This window comes from Quercus robur, chromosome 6, assembly GCF_932294415.1.
Source record: "Quercus robur chromosome 6, dhQueRobu3.1, whole genome shotgun sequence".
NCBI classification, from domain to species: Eukaryota; Viridiplantae; Streptophyta; class Magnoliopsida; order Fagales; family Fagaceae; genus Quercus; species Quercus robur.
In genome coordinates this window covers 14,144,202-14,160,104 of record NC_065539.1, presented here as the reverse complement: position 1 = coordinate 14,160,104, position 15,903 = coordinate 14,144,202, and positions in this window count along the sequence as shown.

The window sequence follows — 15,903 nt, the reverse complement described above, 5'->3', positions numbered from 1 at the left end:
AGCGACCCAGCGACTGCCAAACGTAACCGATTCGCGCGTCGCTTCGGTCCACGAACCGTCAGGCAATAATGACGACTGCGTCTGGCGCCGTGAGACGGCGCGTCTTTTGAGAATATTAGTAAAGAGTAACAATCATAAGTCCCAGACAAGAAGGTTCCCGAGGTCAAGAGGCCCAAACAGCTCCTTGATTCTTCTCGGTGACCGAGTATGAATCAAGGGGGGGCTATTGTATGGCACCGAGATCCCAGGCCCACACAGGCCCTGGGCCCAGTCCCATACAGGCCCTGGGCCCAATCCCACGCAGGCCCCGGGCCGAGGCCCATACCAGCCTGGGGCAAAGGTCCAGCAGAAAGGTCCGGTTGTCCTGCGCCCTTCTTGGAGTTTCCTTCATGTACGAACAAGCATAGGACATTGAATTCCGAGAGGTGGTCGGACAAACGTTCCCGATCAAATATACGAACTGTTCCCGGGAAAGTGTGATATTCCCAGGGAACTGAGTTGCCGAACATAGTCGGTCAAGATGGAGCCAAGTTCCAAGATCGTAAATGCTGCACCGCCCTTTCACCTAAACACCCACTTTAACCAGATAATATTGGACCTCCAGTAGCACTAACGGTGGCTGTAATCATAATCTCCCCACTAACCTTAGCTATAAATAGAGGAAAGTTGGGAGAAGAAGAGGTTCAGAAAAATTGAGAGAAAATAGTCAAGGAGAGGGTATCATCTGAGTGTTACTTTGAGTCTCTCTGCCGAGAACGACCCATTGTAGGAAATCCTTAAGCCCACTACAAATTAATTGTGAGCCCAAGTGACCTAAGGTCCAGAAGTCTTGTACTTGGTTCTTACAATTATTATTATTATTATTATTATTATATATAATTAATTAATATACTGTAAGGACGCAATTTGAGTCCCTAGCCCAAAGGATAAATGAACTTAGTCTCAAAAAACCCAATACAATAAATTTGTAGAGAGTGGATTGAAAAACTGGGCTTTAATGAATCAGACAACAAGTAAAGTGAATTTAGATGACAAGAAAATGAAGATAGACTAGTTTAATATAAAGAAAATCGTCCTCGGCACAGTCTGAAGAGATCAGTTCTTATATATTTCTCTCAAGTTTAATTACAAGTTCAATTCTTAATTGCTACAATGTTTTTCTCTTAATTTCTCGATTCCATTATCTCAGGGTCTCTCTTCCATTTTATACTATCTTCCCCTTTCATCTCCACCTTCCACGTGTAGATCAAATTGTTGTTGTTGATCCTTGTTCCATCAGCACCTTCCTGAAGTCTTTGGGTAGTAGCTGTAAGGCAGAAAGTTACTGTTCATGTATCACTTCCTCATTAATGTGGCCAGAGAGTTAATTGCAAAGCATTTAATGCGGTGGTAGCAACTTTCCCTTTAGATATTTCATAGCCTCCCTATATCGTGTTCCTTCTTGATACTTATCCTCATTAGTGGAATTGTCCGGAACGTTGCTTTTGATGTTAGACCATACCTTCCGACCTCGGCTTTACTTAGCTGAGGAGGCATTCCTCCTCGGACCACCTTTTTGGATGATCATGATCACACTTCACCTCTTCAATTACTAACACGGATTATCATGAAAGTGTTTACTCGTCCTTGGATTACTTAATGTCTTCGGAATATGTACATAGATATGTTTTATTGGGCCTCTTATCCCTACATATACCTATTTCTATTTACTTATCGAAAATTTTAAAAATATGGAATTGCTTAACCAGTTAACTTTCTACTCAGCTGAGCATAATAATCAAATAAGTAGATATATTGGCTAAACAATAAGTGAGACTTTCATTTTTTATTCAAATTTAGAGAGGGAAAGAGTTTAATTATCTAAATAAATAAAGTAGACCTAGATTCTTTTCTTGTGCTATATATATTTTCTGGGCATCCATATAGGGAAATAACAAAAAAAATATTCAAGGAGAGTCGGGGTACTTTCATCTTTAGAGGCCGAGCTTGGTTCTTCATTTAGAGGTTGAGATCGTTTTATATATATATATATATAAAATGCAATGATTTCAACAAGAACTACAACACACATATATCAAATCAATAATATCAATTTATGAATGAATGAAACATAAACATCGATAAGTAAGGGTGTTTGGATTAATGAAAACTGAGTTATATAGCTCTGTTTTTGTCACCCAAAACTCAAAAAATATGGGGCCCAATGAAACTTAACTTGTTTGGACTTATTTTTTAGTTGAGTTTTTATAACTCAAAACTCAAAAATTTGAGTTTGAGTTATGGAAACTGAAAACACAATTCGGATATTTCTGAGTTTTGAGTTATGGGTTTCAATGGTACTCTTGTAAATACTCCGCCTTGGTGGGGTTCGCGGAAATTTATGGTTAAATAATTTTGGTTGTGTTTGGATAGTTTATTTTTGCCAACTTATTTTACTATTCAGCTTATTTTTGCTACTATTCATGGCCTCACTGCATTTTTTGATACTATTCATGGGTCTCACTATACTATTTCAGCTAACTTTTACCTTTATTTACAGTACTTTCAGTTAAAAGTTTTGAATTTCAGCAAAATAAGTAAATTTCAAACAGACCCTTTGTGTGAGTTATAGAGAAGAGATATGGGCCTTACCAATTTATGCAAAAATTTGAATGATAGAGAAGAGATATGCATCAAGATATAAAATCAAACAGTTATTTCTAGAATTGGTGAAAAAATAAAGTTAGAGAAATAAGTTATAGGAATCGAGTTTAAGTGGTGAGATTTGAGTTATTGGTGATGCTCAATCCAAACAGGCTATCGCAGAGGAAGCAATAGATTCCAAGTGGGTCAGTCTTCTTGAAATGAAGGTTGGGATCACAGAACGGGGTTTTGTCAATTTGGTGATTTGGTGAAGAAAAAGGCCGAAAGGGATTTGAGTAATTTGATTTTGCTTATGGGGTCAGATAGCGCATTTGGGCCTCTTGGGCCCTTTTTACTGTTTGAACCAATCCATAACAAAAAAGATGTTTAAAATAAAATTTAAAAAGTGGAAAAACTTACAATTTTTTCTACTTTAAATTATCCCTCATATTACACTATACTCATAAACTATTGAAATACATGATTGAACCCTCAAAGTTATAACTCTGCAACTCTTAAAACCCTTTGCCGTTTGTTTTGGGGATTTAGTTTAATGGAATTTAGCATTAAAAACCAATTTATAAGGTAAATTAGTTTTTTAATACTACATTGTTAAACTTAATTGAGAAAGTGACAGGAGGAGGTAAATATGGGTTTTAGTATAAGGGATCAATTGTGCATTCCTGTAGTTCAAGGATAAATGTAAAATGAGGTATAATTTAAGGTAAAAATATGAAAATTTTCCATTAAAAATGAAAAGTCTCACATTTACAATATTTTTACAACAAATTCAAAGTGATAAATTATTATTAGTTTTAATTTGATCACACCATTGAAATTATTATTTTGTCTATCAATAATTGTCAATAACAATTTACCACTTAAAATTTATCGTAAAAACATGGTAAAAATATCGTAAATATAGTATTTCTCATAAAAGATATTGCACACCACACAGCAGGCATCAGCCATGTTTTGTTGGTCTCTTTAGTTTTTCTGGGAGTATCCTGCAAGTTTAACTTTAAACTGTTTAAGTTACGAATTCAGAACTGCCATCATCATGCCTACACGCGCGGTCGCCAAAAACAGCAAGCAAGCAAAGGCATATCATGCAGAGTACTATTGCAGCCCATGCCGTGGCCCTTTATTCTCATCTCATGCATGAGTATGTTCACGTGTGATCTCTCTAGCTCTCTCTCATTTTCTTTCTATGCACTTGATTTTGGGTCCAATTTTGAAGATGCAGCATTAGCATTGGAGTTGCTAAAACTCCAAAAAAACCTATTTTACAACCCCAAATCACCAAAACTAAGCATTATCCGGGTTTCTAGCGGGAATTTTTTTTACATACTTGGTACAGTAAAATGTGTATGAATTTGGGCTGATATATTTAAGTATTACCAGAAATGTATATAATAGGCTGCAAGGGATACTCCACACACTAGACTAGAGAGATGCTGAATCGAGTTTCAGTTGTGGAATCCCCAAGCAATCACGAAATTAACATTGCTATGGTCTATCCAGTGGCGACTCCAGGAATTTTGTCTAGGGTGTTCCTATTCTACTTTGAAAAAATTTTGGGTCATTTTGGTCTATTTCGGATGTTTCAAGAAATACCGGCCGAAATTCAAGATTTGGCCGGCATGAAATTAGTGCTTAAAATATATATATATATATATATATATATTCTTAAAACCAAAACAAATTTGCATTCTGTACACCGAAAAACCTCAAAAGGAAAAAAAAATGAAAAGAAAAGAAATGAACAAAGTTACCTATACAATAAACTATAAGTTCATTTGAAATATTAATAAAATTATTAATTATTGTTGTTTAGTTGTTTCATTAATTTGTTTGTCTTTTATAAAATATAATTTGTTATATTGTTGTTTCATTAATTATAAAATTATTAATTGTTGTTTAGCCTAACATAATTTAATTTGTTTATTTTTTATAATGTATTAGTTAATTAAATTATTAATTATTGTTTATTAGTTGCTTCATTATTATTTTTTTACTAACTATTAGCACACACCCCATGTGCATTATCCAATGCCTGCCTCTCATGCCTTTACTTCCCACCCGGTCCCATGCCCCATTCACCCCTCCCCCCACTCAACAAACAAGCCCCAATCACAAGAGCCAATAAAAAATTCACAATCACCAATCACAATAGACAATACACTAAAAGACAAAAAAGAGAATCAGCCAATCACAAATATTAATAAAGTTACAATAAAGCTAAGCAATCACAATTCAATAAAGCTAAGCAAGTCTGTATCAAAAAAATAAAATAAAATAAAGCTAAGCAATTTCACCCAAAAAAAAAAAAAAGAATTAGCCAATCAGATTAAGTCTTTAGTCTTAAAAAGAGAGAGACTCTCATTTCACTTTCATACTTTTAGTCTTCAGATAAAAGAGAGAAAGAGACAAAGAGATATAAAAGAATAGAGAGTAAACCCATTAGAGAAAAAGAGAGAGTCAGAGAGAAGAAAAGTGTAAAGTAAAGATGAAATACCTTAAGGTTGAGGGAGCTAGGAGGCTGAGGCTGAGGGGCGGTGCCGTCGGGCTGGGCAGCACGTCGAGGCGACTGGCAAGGAAGGAATCTCCAATCCAACTGGCGATGACCGAAGGCGATGAGCTCTGTTGCTCGAGTTTGAGGCGGAGGCGATGAGCTCTGTTTCTCCGTTTCCGATTTCAGTTTTTGCTACCATTTGTGGGTTAGGTTTGCTACCTTCTGTCTTTAGGTTGGGTTTTGGTTTTTTTTTTTTTTTTTTTGATAATCCGTGGCCCGTGGGTTTGCTACCATCTGTTGGGCTTGCCATATGTTGTTTTTTTCTTTAAATTGGGTTTGCTTTCCCATTTGTTGTTTAGGATTGATGTTGGGCTTTAGGCAATGGGCTTGCTCTGTTACATTTTTTTTTCCAGAGTTTAGTTTAAAAATTTTGTTTTGGGCTTTTTTTTTTTTTTTTTTTACTTGAAAGTAGAACAGATATATATATATATATATATTTATATTTTCTTTTTTCTTATTTGAGGGTGTTCTTGATTTTGCTTGAGGGTGTTCCTATTTTTTTTTTTAAGGGTAAACAAATAAAAAAATTTTATTTTCGGGTCAAGGTGTTCTTGGGAACACCCTGCCCTCAACATGGCATCGCCACTGGGTCTATCATTCACGCCCACATGGAGGAGCAGGAGTAATTACCCAAAGCATTACTTATGCATGTTGTGTTAGGACTCCTTTGGACTTTGCTTTGCTTTGTGCAGAAAGGGTTCCTGAATTAATTTTTTTTTTTTTTTTGAAAGGGAAATATTCATTCAATTATAATGATAAAGAGTCATGATACAAAGCTTCTAAGGCTAGTGGGGGGGAATCCTCCATCCAATACAAATCTTCCTCTAGAGAATTCCTAGCACATTGAGCTAAAGCATGAGCTACCTTATTTGCTTCTCTCCTAATAAAACAAACTTTAGCCCATTGTAGTCCCCTCAACAAATGTCTGATATCACCAACAACATTCCCAAGCAGTGAAGAGTTTTCTGATGAAGAAGAGATAGATTGGATTACATTACTATTATCTCCCTCAATAGTCAACCTAGAGAACCCAACATCCACAGCAAACTCAATAGCTCTTCGGCAAGCAAGTAATTCAGCCTCATCACTTGTACTTACCCTTGGACCACTCACGGACATAGCTGCCATCACTTCACCCTTGTCATTCCTAATTATAGCACCAAAACCTGTTCTGTCCAAACCTGAAAAAATCGCTGCATCAAAGTTCAGTTTGTACTCCAAATGTGAGGGAGGTCGTTAAGCATCTCCACTCTGTTGCTGCCGAATCAAAACAGAGAGATTATTTCGAACCTGTTTGAATTCAGCAACATACTCCTCAGCTCTTTTGTTCAGGCTACTCGAATCCTTCATTCTACCTCCATGAGCTATACAATTCCTTTGATTCCAAATAAACCATGCCTGTGCCCAAAACAAGTCCATTTCATCCGGCGTTAATCGCTCCAATAAATCCACCATCAGTTGCTTAATGTCATGCTGCCCATGTCTGGTCTTCTGCAACTTTCAGATGCTACTATACCAAATATCCTGCACCGCTACACAGTCCCATAAGGCATGGATTGTTGTTTCCACCTCCCTTGTACATAAATGGCATTTATTTTCCTGAATAACTTTCCTCCTGAACAAATTCCCATTTGTCGGTAATATTTCATTACATGCTCGCCATCCAAAGATTTTAATTTTGTTTGGAAGTTTTAATTTCCAAATTGCAGCCCATACCTTCCATTCCGCACAACCTCTTGAAGTTCCTGTCCGGTTTCCCAGGTTCCTATCCACATGATATGCAGATTTGACGCTGAACTCGCCCTTAGAATTGTGTAGCCAGATGATAGTATCATTAACATTTCTACGGCTCAATGGAATTTGGCAAATAGCTTCTGCCTCCTCCCTGTGAAACTTAGCCATGATTTCTTCAGTCCTCCAAGCATGCATATCCGAATTAATCAAATCAGCCACCCTCATACCGTCCACATCTTCATGAACCAGATGTAATATGCCATTAGATGGATACGAAGGAATCCACCTATCTTTGAGAACATTAATTGAAAGGCCATTTCCTACCCGCCAACAATGTCCAGATAATAGAATGGGTTGTGCAGCCATCAAACTTCTCCAAACATATGAGCAGTTTGGCAAAACTTTAGCTTCAACAAAAGAAGACCAAGGAAAATACCTTGCTTTAAAGCATTGATAAAGCAAAGAATCATTACATTGAATCAGTCGCCAACCCTGCTTAGCTAACATGGCAAGGTTAAAGGCTCTTAGATCTCGAAAGCCCATTCCTCCCTCCTTCTTTGAAACTGTTAGTTTATTCCAACTCTACCAATGGATCTTTCGTTCACACCCCACATGACCCCACCAATACTTTGCACACAGAGCATCCAGTTCATCACATAATTTCAATGGGAGTTGAAACACACTCATCGTATATGTGGGTATGGATTGTGTCACAGCCTTGATTAGAATTTCTTTGCCAGCTTTTAACAAAACCAAACCCTTCCACCCTTGAAGCTTCTTCCATATTCTGTCCTTCAAATAAGAAAATGTATGGTACTTGGCTCGCCCAACCAAGGTTGGTAAGCCAGGATAAGTTTCAATTCTATTCACCTCCTTAACTCCCAAAATCCTCATAATCTGTTGTTTCTGGCTATCTGAAGTATTGCTACTGAAGTAAACTGAAGACTTGTCTAAATTTATGCTCTGCCCTGAAGCTCTTTCATAAGTTTGGAGGATTTGTGCTATAGTCTCACCCTCAATCTGAGTTGCCTAGCAAAAAAGCAAGGAATCATCTGCAAACATGAGATTAGTGACTTTCGGTGCCCCTCTACAAATGGATACTCCTTTGATCCTTCCGTTTGATTCTGCTTGGTCCAGCAATGCACTGAATCCCTCAGCACACAACAGAAATAAATATGGCGACAAAGGATCCGTTGCCTTATTCCTCTAGATGGGTGGATCATGCCATAAGCTTTCCCATTCACTAAAATAGAAAAGGATGGTGTCGAGACACAACTCATCACCCTTTCTATCCAAGTATCAGGGAAGCCCATTTTTTCCATAATACTCTGCAAAAAATGCCACTCAACCCTATCATATGCCTTGCTGATGTCGAACTTCAATGCTAAGGATCCCTTCTTCCCCTTTTGTCTTGAATGCATGGTATGGAGTGTCTCAAAGGCCACCAATACATTGTCTGTGATCAACCTTCCCGGTACAAATGCACTCTGAGTAGGCACTTTATATTTGTTCAGTGCTTATCACTACACAAACTTTGATACAATGGTTTCTTTTGTTTATATGGTAACGGTAGGTTATTATGTTAACGCAATTGGCTAAACACAATTCATCGATCAACAGATCCTACCAAAAGGTAAGTGTGAATCTAGAACAACACTAGCTAGTGTTATTAGCCACCAATATTGTTATGTGAAAGAGTGCTAGATCAAATTTATTTTGAGAGATGCTACGTCCATAACATTTTTATAATATTTTCACAACAAATCACAGGTGGTTAGTTGTTATTAATTCAAATTTGAACTTAACACTAAGATTACTTTTTTGTCCCAACAATAACAACCTGCCACTTAGGATTTGTTCTAAAAATGTTGTGAAAATGTTGTGAACATATCATTTCTCTTTTATTTTTTATAGGAGATTTCTTATGCATACCTTGTTTCTTGATTTTCCTTTTTTATTTATTTTTTATTTTTTATTTTTTTTAACGACCTTTTATGCGGTTATTGATGGAGAATCGTTTCCTGAATTTTGCTGTCGTGGGAAATGGTGAATAACAACTTGTAACCTGTGTGCTTAACCCGTTGTTGTTTATTTTTATTTTTACAATATATTTATGTTAATTATGTCATTAAATCAGTCATATTTTTTGGATAATAATATGAATTGGACCTTTAAAATTCCATTTATTGATTCATACATAACTAAACATGCCATTCAACGTGTAAATAGCCAAGGAAGAGCTTTGACCTTTGAGAGTAGTTATCAAACATTTATTTTTTGTCATTAAGAATAGAGTAGTGTTTATTACACACACATGCATGAAAAAGTAACTAAAATCATGACTTTCAATTACAATTTATAAGTTGAAAATCATGATTTGAAGTCATAGTTTTAGTTACTTTTTTAAGTGTGTAAAAATGTGTGTAACAGAATGTGTGTATTAACTTTTTCCCTCCAAAATATAGAAAAAAGTTCGACACTATTGAGAACGAGATGAATACAGACTTCCTCTGAATTATCAAAAATAAATAAAAATCCTAAACAAAATCCCAGGGTATAGAAAAAAAAAAAAAAAAAAAAAAGTAGTCCACTAATTGCAATCTTCTTAGGCAAACCAAAGCATCCACATACATTTGTTTGCTTCCCTGATATCATGATTGACATGTGTAGATTCTCCCCAACAGAGACTTGCAATTATATCAACTAAACATATCAATCCTAGATGGACTTGACCAAAACTAATAAGATAGGAAACTACCAACAAAGCATCTACTTCTACTACAACAAGAGGAATCCCCAAGGATAATGCAAGGCTCGAACCATACCTTAGAGATCATAGCTCCACCACAACACTTGTTGCATTTCCTATCTTACACATAAACCCACAAATCCACTTTTCGTTTGATCCTAAAGAACTCCACAAACCCTGAATTAACTAAGAGGAACTATCCATGTTTATTTTGAGCCACCCCTAAGCCGAGGTATGCCATTTAACAATGGTCGAAATTAATTTACGGCGAGTCAAAGGCAATCCTGAAATAGGATAGAACTCACAGGTCCCATGAAGACAAGTATCGACAAGCTCGGTGAGAGAACGTGGTGGTTAAACCTCATATGGATCGAATACAACATACTTTTTGTGAAAGCCTAGGGAACGAGATGACAAAATTACAATCAGTATGAGGGTACTTCTCATTAGCAGTGGACATTAGTGAATGAGTTCATTGGGGTCCTTTTCTTATTGTTGAAGTCACGAGTTCAGTGTAAAATTGTTTGTATGTGCTTTGTGTGCAACATTGTATGTGCACTAGTTATTACTCTTTGCGGGGAGGTGGCTTGAGCTTTGTATTATAATTTGTTTTGATATCAATGCCGGCTTCATACAATTTTACACCTAAAGCAATAATTATCTCTTAAAGTCGGAAAATGTCAGAGTCAAATCGTGGAAAATTGAAAGTTTTACAGTAAGTATTTCAATCCAGAACTCAAGTACTAATCAACACTTTTGACTTTTGAGTCTTTGTTGATCGATACTTTGGTCACTACTTGGTAAAGGCAAATTTCTCTCTCTCTCTCTCGCTTATTTATTTATTTATTTTTATGGAGTTTTAGGAGAGATAAAACTCTTGTTGCATGATTGAATTTTTGCTAAACTTAGTCTAGAGCCCTCTAGGAGTCTTTTGGCTGAATATTGCAAAAAATCATGTTTATTTGTGATATGGGGACTGTTTAAAGTTATTTGAGAAATTGAGGAAAGAGAGTGAATTTCGGCAACAATGTTGCCGAAATTCTAAGAAAAGTATGAGAGAGAAAAGATAAGTAATGTGATGGGAGGAGGGAGAAAAAATTTGAATCTCAGTAATTTCATTACTGAAATTCTTACTGCCCGAAGTGCTAGGTGGAGTGCTTGAAAGGGAAACCAATTGTGGCAACCAAGTTGCCGAAATTGCAAGGGAGTGAGGAGAGAGAATAAAAATTGTGGCAACCAAGTTGTTGAAAATGGGAGGAAAAAAAAAGAAGAAGAGAATTGTGGCAACCAAGTTGCCGAAAACTTGGGGAGAAATTTAATAGTAATTTAGGCAATGAAGTTGCCAAAAATGAGGGGAAAAAAAGAAGAAGATTTAGGCCAAAAATTGAAGGAAAATAAAATAAAATTGTGGCAATTGATTTGTGGCAATGGAATTGCCGAAATGGGAGGAAAAAAAATAGTAGTAATTGATTTGTGGCAATGTTATTGCCAAAATGGAAGGAAAAAAAAAATTGTGACAATTGATTTGTGGCAGTGGAATTGCCGAAATGGGAGGGAAAAAAAAGAATTATGGCAATGGAGTTGCCGAAAATTGGAGGAGAGAGAGAGAGAGAGAGAGAGAGATGTCCTGATAAAAAAAATATATATTTGGAGGAGTCAATCACCTCACCTCTTCCTCCTGATTCTTATTCTCTAAGTACTTCGGAATATATTTTTTGATCATTCCCAATAAAACCTAAGCTACTGATATGAATCTATGTCGTGGATTCTTTTTTGTCTTTTCATTTCTCTCCTCGTTATAAAAGGCAAGCACCATCACTAAAGCATTGCATCTCCTACATTTTTCATATTGCTTCACTTACCTCCAATTGTTCAGTGCTATATTACTCTTCTGCTTTGCTTCAGTGTGAACAACTAAGGATTGTAAGTTTTTGGTTAATATGAGTTTTTTTGCTTTGCTTATTATCTTACAGTTCTAGAAATTAACAGATTTATTATTATTGTATAAATATTGCTTTGTAAATATTAGAAGCTAATACATTGTAAAATATTATGTATTGTTGTAGTTAATATTGTTTGTATGACTATGATTATGATTATGATGATTGTTGTTGTTGTTGTTATTATTCAAATTTTAGATTAATGAATTTTTTATGGTTAGGACTACAAGCATTTTTAGTTATATTTGAAATTTCCCATAATAAATTGTAATAGTCACCATACATGAATTTGATTATTTTGTAGTTGACACCATTATCATCTTCTACCAAAACTTGCTGGTAAATCACAAGATGTGGATGATATTAAAAAGAAAATCTATACCAAATAGTAAGTTTTGAATCTTCTCTGTTTATATGAAGCGTGGATGCTACTCCATCACATAGTCTTCAAATGTAACATCCCAGCTTAATGGAAGCATAGAAGGAGGTGGCCCTTCGTAATAAACCCCATTTTCGTCATGTTTAATTATTCCATCGGAATGGATGAGAAAAATGAACAACTTTTTTGCCATTTACACTAAAACATAACAATAGTATTAATATATTAACACTACACAACCATTAAAATGCAATACAAGAAGGTAATCCATTAAAAATATTCAATGTTTAAATAGCTAGAGCTGAGAGAATTCTATTAAAGAGGATTGGTTTACCGATAATTTAAAACTATCCATCATAGTAGTTAAAATTATTTGTTGTTTCCCTTTTCTTAAGTAACTTAGCATAACATTAACATTTAGAAGAATCTATTATGGTTACATTAATTATTTTATGTAGCTCTTCATTCTTCTTCTAAAACAATACAGATTATATAATGTTCTCATGCATCCATACGATAATAGATAAATATTTCTAATATCATACAATTTTCTTTATTATTATTATACCTAAAACTTAGATTTTAAGGTTTATGAGCACATCCTAAGCTTTTTTTTTTTTTTTTTTGGTTTTCTTATAACATATGTGTATATTATAGGCTAACAAAGTAAGTATTTCTTTATGGAAATTTTATGTCAATTTTGAAATATATTTTTGCTATATGAAATTTTAGGCAAAAATTTGTGGACAAATAATTTAAAACATGTCATACAAATCAGTTCATGTTGCAAAACACATAATACAAAAATAAGATTTGCATGAACAAATAATTTAACAAAAACAAGATTTTCATGCTTAGCTATGCCCCTAAAGCATATCAACATGAATATTATAAAAAGAAAATTAACTACTTAAGAGATTTAACTCACCTTGTAAGAGATAAAGAACGGATAGATATTTGCAAGTGTTGTTCCTTATAGTTGTTTGTAGAATGTATGACACGCATGAATTGAAAATGGTTGGTAGAATTATGAGGGGAATAAGAGTAGAGAAGAAGGTTGATGGAATTTTTAGGGGAAAAAGAGCAGAAAATAAGAACCGTGGAAACTTTAGTAACATTAAGTTAAATTCTTAGATTTTAAACTGTATAGCTAGATACGCCAATTGACCAAATACAACACAGACCAAGATGGGACACTCTGATACAAACAAATTAACTTAACTATAAACATATATTCACTGCAAAGAATCTCTGCAAAAATCTCAGTTTTTTTTTTTTTTTTTTTTTGTTTACAGTGTGCACATCAATCATTTTTTTTTCTTCCATAATTTTCTCTCATACATGGACAAGAATCTAGCACTGAATAAGAATCTATGTACTTTTTTTTTTTTTTTTTTGATAATAAGAATCAATGTACTTGAATCTACCATTATTTGTTTCATAGGGCAAATCATGCAAAGAATACTTTTACAATGCGAAATAAAAGAACATGACATACACGCAAACCAAACTGCTTCGATAAAAAAAAAAAAAAAACTACTGACACACGGAAAGAATATGAATATGTGTACTTTTTTTAATAAGAATCCAAAATATTTTTTTTATCCAGACAATTCTCTCTCTCTCTCTCCTCCAATTTTCAGCAACTTCATTGCCACATTTTTTTTTCCTTCCATTTCGGCAACAACATTGCCACAAATCAATTGCCACATTTTTTTTCCTTCCATTTCGGCAATTCCATTGCCATAAAAAAAATTTACCCTCATTTTCGGCAACTTAATTGCCAAAATTACTATGAAATTCCTCCACCATTTTCGACAATTCCATAGCCACAAATCAATTACCACAAATTTTTTTTCCTCTAACCCATTGCCAAAATTATTGCATTGATTTCCTCCCCAAGATATCGGCAACTTAGTTGCCACAATTCTTCTTCTTCTTCTTTTTTTCCTCCCATTTTCAGCAACTTGGTTGCCACAATTCCTGTTTTCTCTCTCCTCACTCCCCTACAATTTTGGCAACTTGGTTGCCACAATTGGTTTCCCTTTCGAGCACTCCGCCTAGCACTTCGGGCACTTCACCTAGTACTTCACCTGGGCAGAGTTTCGGGCAATAAGAATTTCGGTAATGAGATTACCGAAATTCAAAATTTTCTCCCTCCTCACTTATCTTTTCTCTCTCATACTTTTTGTTAGAATTTCGGCAATGATGTTGCTGAAATTCACTCTCTTTCCTCAATTTTCCAAATAACTTTGAATAATACCCATATTACAAATAAACTCGATTTTTTGCAATATTCAGTCATAAGACTCGCCCTCTAGAGCTTAATTTTCAACCCCTGTTCAAATTTTAAAGTATTTTCTACATATTTTCTGCATCACTCACACAAATAAATCAATCAATTTTTTAGAGATAGCATCATCCCTTGCATCAAACATCCTTAAAGGTAAGTGAAAACACACTAAATAAAATCCCAATTTCTCATAACATACCTTCTCCACTTCTATATTTCACATTGTCTTAATGTTTTCATGTAACTCACTGAAAACACCAAAAAGAGAAAAAGAAAAAAACAATTAATTTTGTAACCAACACACACCTCAGGGTTTAAGTGGATAGGATGGACCCTTATTGTTAATATGATTTTAATAAAAATTATAACTGTGTGTAATACTCTATTATTTTATTTGAAAACTGATTTATTAAAATAGATAAAGTGACGATGGGTTAAAATAACATTTTTTTTAGCATAGTTGATGCTGATGCTCTAACAACTGTGAATATAGTAAAATAAAACAGAGCATGTTCCTCAATGATGCGCTTCGGCAAGAAGCAAGCGTGCAGGACGCGATGCGCAGTGCCTAATGTTAACAATGGGAACCCAATTCCACGGTTTAGTCCACCAGATTTACTTAGTACTGTTAATATGATTGTTGAAAGATTCGAAATAGATATTTGTGTCACTATAATCATCACACTTTTTAGGGCAGAGTATATATATTACTTTTGAAAGTGGAATTGTATATATTATCCGATAATCTTGGTAGCAATGTTCTATGATTTCTATCACCTAAGATTAAATGAGTTGAACTGAATACTTTCATATTCATTGAACCGCATTTTGGAATCTTCCTTTTTCGTTCTAAGAATATCTTTTGCATCAAAATTAGGACTCTGCACACTGATAATAATGGAGAGGTACTATATCCACAATATTTTTACAATATTTTCACAACAAATCATAAGTGATTAGTTGTTATTGGTTTAAATTTGAATCTAATACTAAGATTACTTTTTTACCTCAACAATAATAATTAGTAACAACCTACCACTTAAGATTTATTACAAAAATATTGTAAAATTATTATAAACATACCATTTCTCGACAATCATGTTCATAGTTTTGTTAAAGAATGTCAGGAAGATTTTGCAGTTGGGTTCTGGTCAACAAAATGAATTGACTATCATAATTAGCTCATGGTTCTCACACAGTTTTTACTTTTTAGTACACATATGAGTTTCCTATACGATTAATTTTACATAAGAATCTGTGGCCATGTGCCTTGCTATAAATATAATGATTTTAAGTAATTTAACATGAACTTTTTTTTTTGGATGCTGGAAAATATATTAGTACTTGGATGAGTTGTAAATGTGAGTCATTTACACTTCTAGCAAAGCTTTCTTTGGTTGTTTTAGGATTGAAATCTCTCTCTTTCAACAAGAACCATAGAAAAGGTTAAAGGATGTCCTTAAAGAAACTTAGCAAGAAAAAAAAAAGGGGGGTTTAGGGTCTCCTTAACCCTTGATATTTAGTACAGAATACTATTTTATCAACCAACAAAAATTGAGGTACAGAATACTATAAAATCGATTTGGTCCCCTCTTGATTTACCCTTTTAAA